At 36.6% G+C, this 14,700-nt stretch overlaps 1 protein-coding gene and 1 pseudogene across 2 annotated transcripts in view; one reads left to right on the forward strand and one right to left on the reverse strand.

Moving 5' to 3' along the window:
• Positions 1–14,700, forward strand: part of LOC309504515 (uncharacterized protein) — a 228,065-nt gene that overhangs the window by 139,396 nt on the left and 73,969 nt on the right. The window lies entirely within an intron of this gene.
• The window catches only part of LOC309504504 (NACHT, LRR and PYD domains-containing protein 3-like), an 82,791-nt pseudogene that overhangs the window by 35,848 nt on the left and 32,243 nt on the right, over positions 1–14,700 (reverse strand). The window contains exons 4-7 of the transcript XR_014211818.1: positions 11,487–11,571; positions 11,006–11,191; positions 9,081–10,911; positions 3,090–3,260 (exon numbers count right to left, since the gene is read on the reverse strand). The product of XR_014211818.1 is annotated as an NACHT, LRR and PYD domains-containing protein 3-like (transcript). The remainder of the gene's footprint in view (positions 1–3,089; positions 3,261–9,080; positions 10,912–11,005; positions 11,192–11,486; positions 11,572–14,700) is intronic.

Below are 14,700 nucleotides of genomic sequence, written 5' to 3' on the forward strand. Positions count from 1 at the left end.
GCGCTCATAAAGATAATAAACGATATTCGCTTAAATACTGACTCAGGCAAATTATCAGTGCTGGTACTACTCGACCTCAGTGCTGCATTTGACACTGTCGATCACAACATACTTCTGGACAGGCTGGAAAACTGGGTGGGGCTTTCTGGGATAGTCCTAAAATGGTTCAGGTCATACTTAGATGGGAGAGGTTATTATGTGAGTATAGGAGACCATAAGTCTGAGTGGACATCCATGACATGCGGAGTCCCTCAAGGCTCAATTCTTGCGCCACTCCTGTTCAACCTGTATATGCTCCCAATGAGCCAAATAATGAGAAAGAACCAAATTGCTTACCACAGCTATGCAGACGACACACAGCTGTACTTAGCCCTATCGCCCAACGATTATAGCCCCATTGACTCCCTGTGCCAATGCATTGATGAAGTCAACAGTTGGATGTGTCAAAACTTTCTTCAGTTAAACAAAGACAAAACTGAAGTCATTGCGTTTGGAAACAAAGATGAAGTTCTCAAGGTGAACGCATACCTTCACTCTAGGGGTCAAACAACCAAAAATCAAGTCAGGAATCTTGGTGTGACACTAGAGTCAGAGCTTAGTTTCAGTAGTCATGTCAAAGCAATAACTAAATCAGCATACTATCATCTGAAAAATATTGCAAGAATTAGATGCTTTGTTTCCAGACAAGACTTAGAGAAACTTGTGCATGCTTTCATCACCAGCAGGGTGGATTATTGTAATGGACTCCTCACTGGCCTTCCCAAAAAGACCATAAGACAGTTGCAGCTCATACAGAACGCTGCCGCCAGGATTCTGAGCAGAACCAGAAAATATGAACATATCACACCAGTCCTCAGGTCTTTACACTGGCTCCCAGTTAAACTTAGGATTGATTTTAAAGTATTATTACTGGTATATAAATCATTCAATGGCCTAGGACCTCAATACATTGCAGATATGCTCACTGAATATAAACCCAACAGATCACTCAGATCATTAGGATCATATCAGCTAGAAATACCAAGGGTTCACTCTAAGCATGGCGAGTCTGCTTTTAGCTATTATGCCAGCCGCAGCTGGAACCAGCTTCCAGAAGAGATCAGATGTGCTCCTACTGTAGTCACATTCAAATCCAGACTCAAAACACATCTGTTTAACTATGCATTTACTGAATGAGCACTGTGCCAATGTTTGTCCGACTGTTTGTACTGTATTTTATTTTTTATTTTTCTAAACTGTTTTAATTATTCTTATTTCTTTTTATTATTTTAATTTCTTCTATGTAAAGCACTTTGAATTGCCATTGTGTATGAAATGTGCTATATAAATAAACTTGCCTTGCCTTGCCTTGAATGTTGAAGTCAGCAGGACTCATCCGTGGGGCATCTGGTCCCTGTAAAAAAACAGGTGAACATACTGATGCTGCACAATTATGGGAATAGGTTTTTCTGGTTAAAATTGCTTTTTAAAATTCACAGAATACACACACACACACACACAAATGTTTCCAACAATATATAATGAACAGGTTTGTTGTGCCTTGTAGGCATAGGCTACGTGCAGTGCTGCATAAAATAATAATAACAATAACTTATAGCAGCCTATAAATCTTTCAAAAGCAACATTTCAGAGTAACAACTACGCTAGATAAAAATATATTGATTATCATATATTACTTCAAATGTTTCCATTCGTTATGATGATATGAAATGAATTAGAGTAAAACATGCCTAGTGTTTGGTGCGTTTTACTTTTCAAACGCACAGCGCGCTCCAAAATATGATACATTCAAACGCAGAGCGTCATAACATGGACGTACATTCAAACGCACAGCGCGCTCCAAAATATGAAACATTATGGTTACCATATTATACATATCTACGTTTGAGCAGATATCCAAACACAGTATTTAACAGTAAACACGGGTCTAAATATAATAATATAAATATAATATAATATTCACCATATATCTAGCAACAGTTCAACTGCAATGTGAAGTTTATGCAACAATAACATAAACTAATAATTAAGAATTTCTTACCGTACATCTTTCTTGTCTTCAAATCGCGTTCTTCTTCTTCTGAGATAAATCCAATGTAAGCTCACGGCGTGTCTTCCAAACTCGACGTAAAGCAGAGACTTGTGAAGTGTGGTGCTTTGTTTTTGAGGTAACGAGCGCGGTCGCGTGACGCGTGGATGATTAGCGTGTCAATCTCTTTTGCGCACGTGGGCGTGGTCAAATTAAAAATAATGAGCATGGGTTTGAGATACTGGACATCTTGTTGGTTTTATACAAATTACTTAAACAGAGAATATTTGTTTTCAGTTTGAATCCGATCATTTAAAAGTACACACTTAAATGTTTATAAAGATATATGGCTCATAAATGTGTGAATAGTATTCGCTGAGTTTTGTTTCAGTTTATAGACGTGCTCAAGAAAAAAAAAAAGGCAGAACGCACACCCTGTTTATTTTCTTTATTTTACAAAAGCACAATGTTTTGATTTGATTGTAAGTGGACATATACAAAAGTAGACATATCACAGATTATTTTTTCATATTTCTTTTTTCTGTATGACCATAAATGACGGAGTAATTTAAGTTTATTGTGCTACTATGTGAAGAAAATCCAGCAAAACGCGCTGGCGCGTTTGCCGGCCTCAGAGGGTTAATCAACACTTTACACGATTAGTTCATCTTGAGAGCTGTAATTGTAAAAGCGTGCTAAAAGTATTCAAGAGAGTTTCACTTGTAATACTTATTTCATATGCAAAGATGTTAGCCAATCACAGCAGTGGGGGTTTACACTGAAGTCTCACAGCAGACACGCCCCCTTCAAACCAGAGTTCAAATCAGAGGGCAAAACTCAGAGTAGGAAAAATGCCTTTTATTTCTAAATTATGACCATTTTTGCTGTAAAAATTATACTAACATTATAAATGCATCACAGGAAACATTATAAAACAAAACAATGCGGTTCATGACCCCTTTCTTAATAAAACGTTAAAATGTTAAAAAACCTATTCTGAGTTGTCATGATCGAAATATATTTAAAATTAAAGAATATCTTCAATTGGAACACAACTTACCTCAGTATCTCCAATTTACACGTTATATTCTTCAGTCCAGTGCAGAGCAGCTTCACTCCTGAATCCTGCAGATAATTATTGTTCATGTTCAGCTCTTTCAGATTGGTATCTGATCCAAGAACTGTAGCCAGAGCTGAACAGCTTTCGTCTGTTAAGAAACAATCATTTAGCCTGCAAGACAAATAAATAACATCACGAAATTAGGTGGAACATTTTTATTTACAAATATTAAATATATTTTTTAAATCCATTATTTTATACATTTTACATAAATAGTATATATATATATATATATATATATATATATATATATATATATATATATATATATATATATATATATATATATATATACACATTAGGGGTGACCCCGAATAGTCGAAGATTCGATGCTTCGATTGGAGGAGCCTGATTCGACTACCGATCTCACGGTCGAATCTTCGCAGAGGTGTTATGAAACGAGGATCATGCCACTTTGGCTATATGAGGGCGCTCAATGTCTGATTTCACATAGAACTACCGGTTTTCTGTCAATACGTTAATATTCAACCTATTATGATAATGCTGTATATAAAAATGTGCAAATAAATAAGCTTTTAATAAATATTTTTGAACGTTCGTGAATAAATCCAAACACTCCGTGACAGATTTAAGTTTCACTTTCAATCTGTGATCGACAGAGGAGCGTCTTGGCGGCAAGGATTTAAATCTTTAACAATGTCTGGGATAAGAAAATCTAAAGTGTGGATCATGTACACCAGGGGTCGGCAAGTAACTTTGGCCGCGGGCCAATATTTTTTTTAGCCAGTAGATGGCGGGCCAGCTACACAGAGTAGGCCTATGGATACAAATTAAATACTTTTATATAGGCCTATAATCGCGGAATATGATGGGTCCGTCACCGTCCGTGGATCATTCGTTCAATCGTTTTTTCAAATTAAAACCAAAAATAAAAAGATGAAAAACGACTTGTTTTTCCATTATTTCCTGAACTAAAATGAAAAAACTAATAACAATGGGTTTTCTGATTTTCTGATTGTGCTCAGATCAAAAATAGAAAAAAATAATTACTAGTAATAATTATTTTTAATTTAACACCTTAGGCATATATCAAGGAAATCATTTTAAACCGATCAAGTACTATTGTGGTAACAGATTACAGCCATTTTAATAAAGGTGTGAATAGCAATCATACTCATTCGCTTACAGTCCGACTTTTGAACTTTATTCCTTTTTTTTGTATTATTATTTATTCATACACACCTAAGGTTTAAGGAGTTCTGCGCGGGACTGTTTTTTTTCTGTCCCGCTCCCACAAGGTTCTATTCAGCAACCGCTTAAAATACACTCGGTGTTCACCCGCTTTATTTCCCGACCTGACGGTTCCGCAAAATTTAGATCTCGTTTCCATAATCTCACATTCAAATGTCTCTAACGGCAAGAATGAGATTAAGTAGCCTATAATAAATGCTATACAAAAATTGTGTTCGTGTCAATATAAATATTAGGCTATTTTAACATTGTACTGTCAGCAGAGAAAAAAAATGCCACAGAAAAAAATTATGAAATATAAATAGCCTAACATAAATTAAATAGGACAAAGCCTATCACTCAAATTTCTAAGCAACATAAACGAAAATCATATTGCCCTACTGACAAATGAAGTAGGCTATTTTCTGCCGAATTATTTCAAACATCCTTGCAAAAAAACAATGTTGTTGACTGACAATGGTTTTAGTACCAAACAGCTCCTCAGAGCTAGGTGTACAGGTGGTCAGAATTAAGTGCGGATACGCTGTCAAAAGATGTCGGGAGTGGGCTATTGTCAGTCAGACCGCCCGCTCCGTCCAAAGTACACCAGAGTTCTGACCGCTAACGTCTTTTGACGCGCGAATGGACACAAAGTGGTCAAGCGTATAACTAGACGCGGCAGGCGCGAATTTGACGCGCTATTCGCGTCCGGTGTGAACGCACAGTTATACTTTAAAATGTAATCCCGCGCCGCATGATTCCCTATGGGTGTTTCACACAGTATGTGACTACGGCTTTTCTCAAGTAGTGGGAGAGTTTTGTGCAGCATTTAGGACTTCCAAAATAATCCGGCGGGCCAGAAAATATTGCTGGCGGGCCAGTTTTGGCCCGCGGGCCGCCAGTTGTCGTTCCCTGATGTACACCATCAGAAAGGATATTCTCCAAGGCTGGATTTAGCATCAGGAAAACCAGTCTTTCACTCTGTCTGTATCCGTTGGAGTCTTTTGTGCGCGCGGATAAAATACATTTTAAAACACTTAACGTGAAAAACGTTTAACGACTCAATCTCCTAAAATAGTTAAATTAAAAATATAGGAGGAACGCATTGCGTTCATATTCTGGGTTCATCTGCTTATCTGCACATAAAGTGTGTAGGCTACTGTGTACATTAAGTCACGTTAAAGTGCCTTTTAAGCGTTTTAAAAGCTTTTTTCACGTTAAGCATTTTAGAATGTCCCGTGGAAAACCAACTTGTTAACTTTGGCCGGCAGAAGTGCGATCATGGTTTTCCTTAATTTAACTATTTTAGGAGATTGAGTCGTTAAACGTTTTTCACGTTAAGTGTTTTAGAATGTATTTTATCCGCGCGCACAAAAGACTCCAACGGACACAGACAGAGTGAAAGACTGGATTTTTTCTCTCTCGATCAGGTATCGGGTACAAGTGATTTCAAAACTTTTCAGCCGGTTCTAATTTGATTTTTGGATGCTGTGAAATTTTTTTGCTAAACAGACTGCGACTCCAGTTTAGCATTTATTGTTGTTTCTGCAGTTAAAAAGACAAAGTTGAAAATTCTGGCTAATATCGTTATTTTAATAATTTCTTTATTTTAATTGTATTTATTGATCTGTCAGGGTTATCTAATCTAACTATTTGTGGCTTGTGCTTTGAATATATGTTCCCCTGCACTTTAGGCATTTTGCACACATTTGCTCATCTTTGTGACTTGATTCTGATTTATTTCGTTTAGTATTTTTATTTATTAGAAAGGTATATTCTTTATTTTTTCGGTGCATCGATGTTGTGCTGTACTTAGAGCCTGCTCGCACAGGTAATTTAGCCGATTTAATTTTTATTTATTGCATGTGAAATGCAAATCCTGTCTGCAGTGTGGTCTTTCTGGAGTTATTAATGTTATTTCTTAGTTTTATTGATCCAAAATGTTTTTATACATTTTCTTCTATATCTTTGTGTGATTTTCTGTACATCGCGGCTTTGAAATGTTAAAAAAGTACTGGCACTTGTGTTAAAATGCTGTAAAGTGAGAATTGCTTTCAAAAATAAAATCACAAATTGAATTTATTTGTGATTTAACTTCTATTAACTAATTCAAATCAATATATGGTGTAACGACCCTTTGCGTTTACAACGGCTTTTGTCCAGGTACACTTGCGCATCGTTTTTCAGGTAGCTTTGCAGGAAGGTTTCTTCAAATACATATATACATACATATACATATACATAGAAGGGTGAGCTGCACACTGACAAAACTAGCATTTTATATATATATATATATATATATATATATATATATATATATATATATATATATATATATTAGGGGTGTAACGATACACCAATGCCACGGTTCGGTTCATATCACGGTTTTGGAGCCACGGTTCGGTTCGGTTCGGTTCTGTTTGCTGTGGGGCTTCAGCCTTTCTTTAGAGCACTTAGCACACCTGAGTTAACTAAAATGAAATAAATGCCTCCACTGACTAGTCAGAAATAAACTGCACACCTGAGTAGGGTTGCCAACTTCAGAAAAGTAAAATGCGGGACAATCGTGGTTCTTTATAGGAAAACAAGGGACACTCAAAATATTTGTACTGCATCGCACAATGTACATCATTTCATTGTCTGCAGACAGTTAAGTATATGTTTAAAAGGTTATCAGACAAACACATTTGTATTGCTTAACCTATTTACCGGTATGTACAATTTAATTCTAAAAATTATTGTAAAGTCATACAAACAAAATGTCACATTACAAACAAACCACCATTCAAAATAACAGCATTTATCTGAAATAGAAAGCTTTTTTAACATTATACATAGGCCTACAGTTCAAAAGTTTGAGGTTTGTAAGATAATTTTTTGGGGGAAAGAAATTAAAGAAAGTAATTGCCTACTTTTATTCAGCAAGGATGCATTTCGTTAATCAAAAGTGACAGTAGCCTACATTTATAGTGTTACACAAGCTTTCTATTTCAAATAAATATCTTATGATCTTTACATTCTTCATAGAATCCTGGGGGGGAAAAAACAAACCAGTCTTAAACATTAATAATAATCAGAAATGTTTTGTGAGCATATTATTCCCTCAGGTAGATTACATGTTTTCTTGCGTGGCTGGATGTTGGACTCATGAACAATAATCACGTTGTTTGCATTCGCTAAAATTGATTTGCCGAAATCAAAACGTGGACAGTGAAAAGGAATTACCGTTAGCGCGAGACGAGTCCGGCTTGAAGCGGAAGCGACCAGACGGCAGAGGATTATGTTCGCAAAACAAACAATGATTTGTCTCAAAACGATGATTAAAAAATGCTGTGATATGTCATCATATTGGATGATGACAGGTGTCGGTGATTCGTGATCAGCACTGCTGCTGTTGCTGCTGTATCAGTCAGTGGTTGTGACCGGAGGGTCTTCAATCTCAATATGAGTTGCCATCCTGAAGTGCGTATGTAAACTCTCGAGCGTGATCGATCACCCAAATCACGTGACATGCACTTTATTTAGTAAATAATATTATAATAATATTTAGTAAAACTACAGCTCTTATTAGTTGTTAAAAGTGTACTCATTAATAACTATTTAATCAAATGTCAAGGAAGAAAAAAATAGTTTTGTGACAAAGTGATGTGAGAGTTGGGCCGGGGCAGCAGGGGGCGGGGCGCGTTCGGTTCGACATGAGAGTATCGCGGTTCGAACCGTGGCTGTTGTATCGCGGTTTGTCGGTTCGGTTTGAATATCGTTACACCCCTAATATATATATATATATATATTTTTGATTAAGTGAATAATTTCCTCAATTAAATGAGACATGCTTGAATAAAAATATTTTTAAGATTTATAGTGTAAATGACAATCAAGTCAAGTCAAGTTTATTTGTATAGCGCTTTTTCACAATACAGATTGCATCAAAGCAGCTTCACAGTATTAAATTAAAATAATACAACAATGAGTTTTACATTTGTCTTGAGGAGATTCTGGGGATTTAATGATTTCAGCATTGAAGTTATGTAAGAGCATATTTGCTTTATGGCAGAAGTTGAAGAGAACTACATACTGAAAGTTAGTGAAAATAACTATAAACCAGTGTGTTGTATGATAAAAACTGTTGTGCTTCATCCTCTGCTAACTCAACCCTATAAAGCCTAATGTATCTTATTTGATACATGAATGTCTAAGGCCTCCAAATTATCAATTTGATCAAAACTTTACTGAAAACAACTGCTGAAAATCTACTACATGCCTTCTGTCATCTGATTGATAGTTCATACTTTTTAGCAAGTAAAAGGCCTTGCAGTTTAATTCTAAATCAGTGGTTATTTTTTCTTCTTTTTTTGCTGTAAAATCATTACTGATTAAAGTAAACCTAAGAGTACTTCAAACTAAGAATTTCCTTATAGTTATTAATATTTCAAGATTACAATTTAGATTAAAGCAACTTTTTTGTTTTAGAAAAACCATGTTAAAATGTATATATCAAATATGATTCAACAGGGTTTTGATAAACGTTTATTTGTATCTCTCAATCATCTATCTATTGCATTGCAATATGTTTTGCCCGTCACAATTAAAACTACAGAACTAAAACTATTAGGAAATGTAGCATTTAAAATCTAATTTTATTGGGAGATATAAAGTAACAACTGATAATATATGTATTTTAAATAATCTGTTATACCCTGGATTAGACCAAAACATGACATAAAGTACTAAGTGACTTACAGAGCTCTTCTGGAGGCTTTGATGACTGCCAATAATCTGATGAGACACTCGTCTGATTTCTTGAATTTCTGAAGCTCAAACTCCTCCAGCTCTTCCTCTGATGTCAACAACACAAAGACCAAAGCAGACCACTGGGCATTTGAAAGGTCACCAGATGAGAGACTTCCTTTGCTAAGCTGGGTCTGAATCTCCTTCACCAGAGTTTGGTCGTTTAGTTCATTCAGACAGTAGAACAGATTGATGGATCTCTCTGCAGGAAGATTATATTGTAATTTCTTCTTGATGTACTGAACTATTTCCTTGTTGCTCTGGTCATTGCCGTCTTGCTGTGTCAACAGACCTCGTAAGAGTCGTCGATTGGACTGGAGCGACAGGCCAAGGAGGAAGCGAAGGAAAAGGTCCAGGTGTCCATTGTCACTCTCGAGCGCCTTGTCCACTGCAGTCTTGAGTAAATCAATCGTGGTCTTATTTTTTATTTTCTGTTCTGTAGACTCATGATCAAACACACTTGTCTTGTTGATGTCTAGAAACAGATGTGCATAAAGGGCTGCAATAAACTCTTGAATGCTCAAGTGAACAAAGCAGTAGATGGTACCAAGAACGATCCCTGTTTCCTCCTTAAAGATCTGGGTACACATGCCTGAGTACACTGATGCCTTATAGACGTCAATACCACAGGCTTCCAGGTCTGTGTCATAGAAGATCAGGTTGTTTCTTTCCAGCTGATGAAATGCCAGTTTCCCCAGTGAAATGATGGCGTCTTTATCCCAGGAAACATCTGGTGTGTATTCTCCATCATACTTTCGGCGGCTCTGCTGGATCTGAAAGCGGAGAAAGTGTGTGTACATTTGTGTCAGAGTCTTGGGAGTGTCTTCAGTGTTTGATTCCTGCTGTGTTTTAGAGATTGCATCAGCCTGAGTGTTTTTCACATCATTATTTCTTTTTTCCTCCAGAATGTTCTGGAGAACAGTGGCTGAAATCCAGCAGAAGACTGGGATGTGGCACATGATAAAGAGACTCTTTGATTGTTTAACATGATCTATGATTGTGTTGGCCTGATTCTCCTCAGTGAATCTTTTTTTGAAGTACTCTTCCTTCTGTGCGTCACTGAATCCTCGTATCTCTGTCAGCCGGTCGATACAGTCAGGAGGAATCTTACTGGCAGCTGCTGGTCTGGTGGTGATCCAGATGAGAGCAGAAGGAAGCAGATTTCCCTTCATGAGGTTCGTTAGGAGAACATCCAGGGAGGCTGGTGACGATACATCACGCCACGTCTCATTACAGTCAAACTTCAGAGGAAGGCGACATTCGTCCAGTCCATCTAGGATGAACAGGACTTTGAATTGATTCCTTCTTGTAAGGTTCAGTCCTTTTGTCTCTGGGAAAAAATTAGTTATAAGGTCCATTAAACTCAGTTTTTCTTCCTCCTTTAAGTTCATCTCTCTGAATGGAAGAGGAAATATGAAGCGGATATCTTGATTTTCTTTTCCTTCAGCCCAGTCCAGAACAAACTTTTGCACAGAGACTGATTTCCCGATGCCAGCGACTCCTTTTGTCAGTACAGTTCGGATCTCCTTGTCTTGTTCAGGAGCTTCAAACAAATGTTTGCATTCAACCTGTATCTCTTGTGCTTCATGACGCCTGGAAGCAACTTCAATCTGTCTGACCTCATGTTCAGTATTGACCTGTTCACTGCTACCCTGAGTGATATAGAGATCTGTGTAGATGTTATTCAGAAGTGTGGAGTCACCATGCTTCGCAATTCCTTCAAACACACATTGATACTTGTTCTTTAGGCCACATTTCAGCTGATGAATGAAGAACAGCTCATCTAAACACAGGAACAGAAAATAGATAGTTTTAGTCTTAATTTTCTCTCCTCCATTTATAAGAGACAATCAGACAGATGATCATGAGACTCTTACCTTCTAGAGCATCAGCAGCTTCATCTCTCTCAGGTAATGTAGCGTGAGATCAAGAGCTGCTGCTTTGATACTGCATCTATTCTCATTAAAGTCCTTCACAAAGTGTTGTGTGTTCTCCTTTTGTAATATTTTCTTAAACTTTTCCAGTTCATTCTTCAGAAATATGATTATTTTGCTCTCAATATCCTACAAACAAAGCAAGTAAAATAAGAGACAGAACAACACAATTTAACCAGATCCACATCATATTTGGTCAAAACTATTTATTCAGTAATTCAAAATATTTGTAAAATAAACCAGTTAAAAACCAAACACATCAGTCAGCTGCCATTTAACACAAAGAGTACAAAAACAACACTTGTCTTTTTACATTTTGATTATTATTTTATGGGTCCTTTAAATTTATATTCTTTTATTTTTGCTAAAAAAGTTCAGTAAACTATTTGTTTGTTATAAACATGTATGAAATGTGTTTTCCTACCTGGAAGATCCCTAGGAGACTGTCTTTGAAATTCTCGTTTTTCCTGTGAGTCTGAACGTCTGAGTCTAATGTCTCACATTGAAGCCTGTTAGCCAATAAAATAAAACACTGCATTTTCAGGCAAAATTGTATTATTATTTTTAGCAGAGAACAAGAAAACATTAGCAATTTAAGTTTTCACTGTTATCTAGTATAGGATCTATTTAAGTATGAACATATAGTGAATTCTGCATTGGCAATAGGTATTTTAAAGGGGTCATATAATGTCATTTTTGTACAAGCTAATATGATTCTTTAGGGTCTAAATTAAAAGTTTGTAATATACTTTAATTAAAAATTCTCATTAGTATTGTAAGAAAACACTAATTTTACCTGGTCAAAAACAGCTCTGTTTTCAGCACGCCGTTTCAGTGCATGTGTCTTTAAATGATAATGAGCTTTGCTCACCCTGCCCCTCTGTTCTGTGCGCACACTGTTTGTAACACAACAACACAATACCCATAACGCGTCGTTCATTATAAACGTGGGATTATGAATTATATTGATAACGTCGTACATAGAAAACATGCCGTAATGTACCCTGAGTGTAAAAATACCCGCATTCATCGTGAAGCGTGCAAGCGATTTGCAAAGATTAATATAAAGATTAATATAAAGGTCAATAAAACGTTACACTCACTTCAGTTCTTCTGGAGGTGCAGCAGGAACACCAATAGTTGGTACTGATCCTTTTTTCAGGAGCAGCTTCTTAGCAAATAACCAGCTTTTTACTGATCCTCGTTTGTAAAGCAGTCTGGTGAAATGATTCGCGCAAACATGAAAGCATTGACGTTGATCGTGGGGAATATTCCCTTCGAAAACAAACTCAGCCACTGCGTCTTCAGCTGTATGGATTTAGGAACATCAATATGACTGCTGTGTTCTTTATTACACCCAAGAACAGAACACCACACTCGCTTAGACACCATTCTACTAAGTGTTCCAGCTATCAACAATGAACGCGCCGGTCGGCACGTGCTATAATTGACAGCACGCTCACGAGGGCGGGTCTGTGTTGAAACGCTGCTGTCAATCAACCATCGTTGGAGGGGCTTCGATTTTGTGACGTCACAATATCGAACAGCTTGATTTGAGATGGGAGGAAACATATAAGAAGATAAAAAAAAAAACACTGGATGGATTTTTATCATTTTATGATGGTTGTGTACAGGCATTGCCAACACACATTTCAGTACAATCAACTTGTAAAAGTGCATGTACCATTATATGACCCCTTTAATATGTTGAGCAGTAGTTATGTAAGCAGACTCAAATTAATGCATATTACAAAAAAATTTATTAGAATTCAAATAAAAATTATTATTTTTTTGCTGATGCTCCCTTTGGGTTTTTATAGCACTGCTGTTTGTAAATTGGAAATATGTTTGAACAAAGTTTTATGATAAATATTTGGTGAAATATTCGCTAACAGTCTATGTGTGACTAACAATAAGAAACACATAAAATACCTTTTGATTCCTCATATGTGCCGTTTAATGCGTTTGCAATGTGGTGCATTCCTCAGTGAATAACCTACATTGCACAGGTATATTCTCCATCTGTAAATGTTAGAAGGTCATGCAAATATGTCCATTTTTATGTCAGGAGTGGACGAGCCTCTGCTAAACTTCAGACTTCACTGAACAAGCGCCGCCGCGCACCAAACAGACGGAGCGCAATAGAAGAGGAGCACAACTAAAAATATAGCTACATTTTGCTAAAATATTTGTTTTTGGACATTAAATGTGCCATATATAGAATCGTAAACCTACAAATAAGTGGATTTTAATGATAGCAGAATTGAAATGGGGTAATCAAATCTAGGCTAATATAATTACTAAGCTCTAGTGCTGTAGCAGCGCGTCGATGACGTCGACGTTTCAACGTCAAAATTACGTCGACGTCATATTTTTGCGTCGACACTTTATTTATTTTTTATTTAATTTTTTTTGGTACCGTTCCCGGAAGTACAGCTCGCCACACACACGTGGGAGACCGAAACATTGCAGAATGGATTAAATTAGCCAATTAGTCATTAATTAATTATCATTGGCCGTGAATAACATGAAGAGTTTGGTTCCAAAACGCGATAAACGGCATTTTTCAAAAAAAATTGTTCCCGCAAAAATCAGTATTGTATAGTCAAGTCAAGTCAGGTATATTTGTATAGTGCTTTTCACAATACAGATTGTATCAAAGCAGCTTCACAGTATTAAATTAAAATAATACAACAAGGTTTGTTTCAAGTGGAATTTATTGATTGATAAAATTTTATTAAATATTCCCAAAATATCCCCAACTGAGCAAGCCAAAGGCAACAGGGTCGGTATTGAAAAGTCCATTTTTAATCTTACTTGAAATGTGATATCCGCCGTGTCATTCTGTCATGTTTTCTCCCTTTCTTTCCAAACCGCTACAAATGCCAGTCTCCGTTCTCTGCAGAATGCGATAAATCCGCTCAACCAATCACAGCGCACCATTCCACACATTGTAAACAGTAACGGCGGCGCTTTGAATACACCCGGCATCCTAGTTTTCCTTATCTACTTTGTACTTTTTGATCAACAAACAAACACAAAAATGTATACATTTGACGGCATTGTTGAACCTGTGGTGGTTCATTTACGTGAGGAGATTAAGAAGATGAGGCACGCAGGAGGAGGAAAAATGCCGACTGTTGCTTGTTCTCACTTGACAGCATCCAACTTCTGTCACGCTGACACGTTTACCCCAGGGGATCTTTTAAAAAATTTTCAATTCTTGTACTCAAAGTCAACGAAAACCGAGCAGGACCAAGCCATTTTACAGCTGATCGCCATCAAAAAAGTTCAGGAGGCATTTCTTAGCGATGGCTGATTGAATGTATGTTTTGTCCAGTACGTGCCTGTATATAAGATTAGTATTGACCGAGTTCAGAGGCTGTCATATGTGGATCAACTTACTTTGTTGTGTATTTTCAACAGTTTCAATATGAACAATAACTTTTATATTGATTCAATGGATTCATTTTGAAAAAAAAAAAGTGTCATAAATTTATTGAATTTTGGGGGGAAAATAATCCGTTTTTATAATAAATCTTTGAAAATCAAAATCTGGATTTGAATTTATGTTATTATAACCTAAAGATGCTATGTGAAGATTTGAAACAGAAAATAGTGGTTTTCATCTTGCCACT

This window comes from Leuciscus leuciscus (assembly GCF_965113295.1).
Source record: "Leuciscus leuciscus genome assembly, chromosome: 8".
Classification (NCBI taxonomy): Eukaryota; Metazoa; Chordata; class Actinopteri; order Cypriniformes; family Leuciscidae; genus Leuciscus; species Leuciscus leuciscus.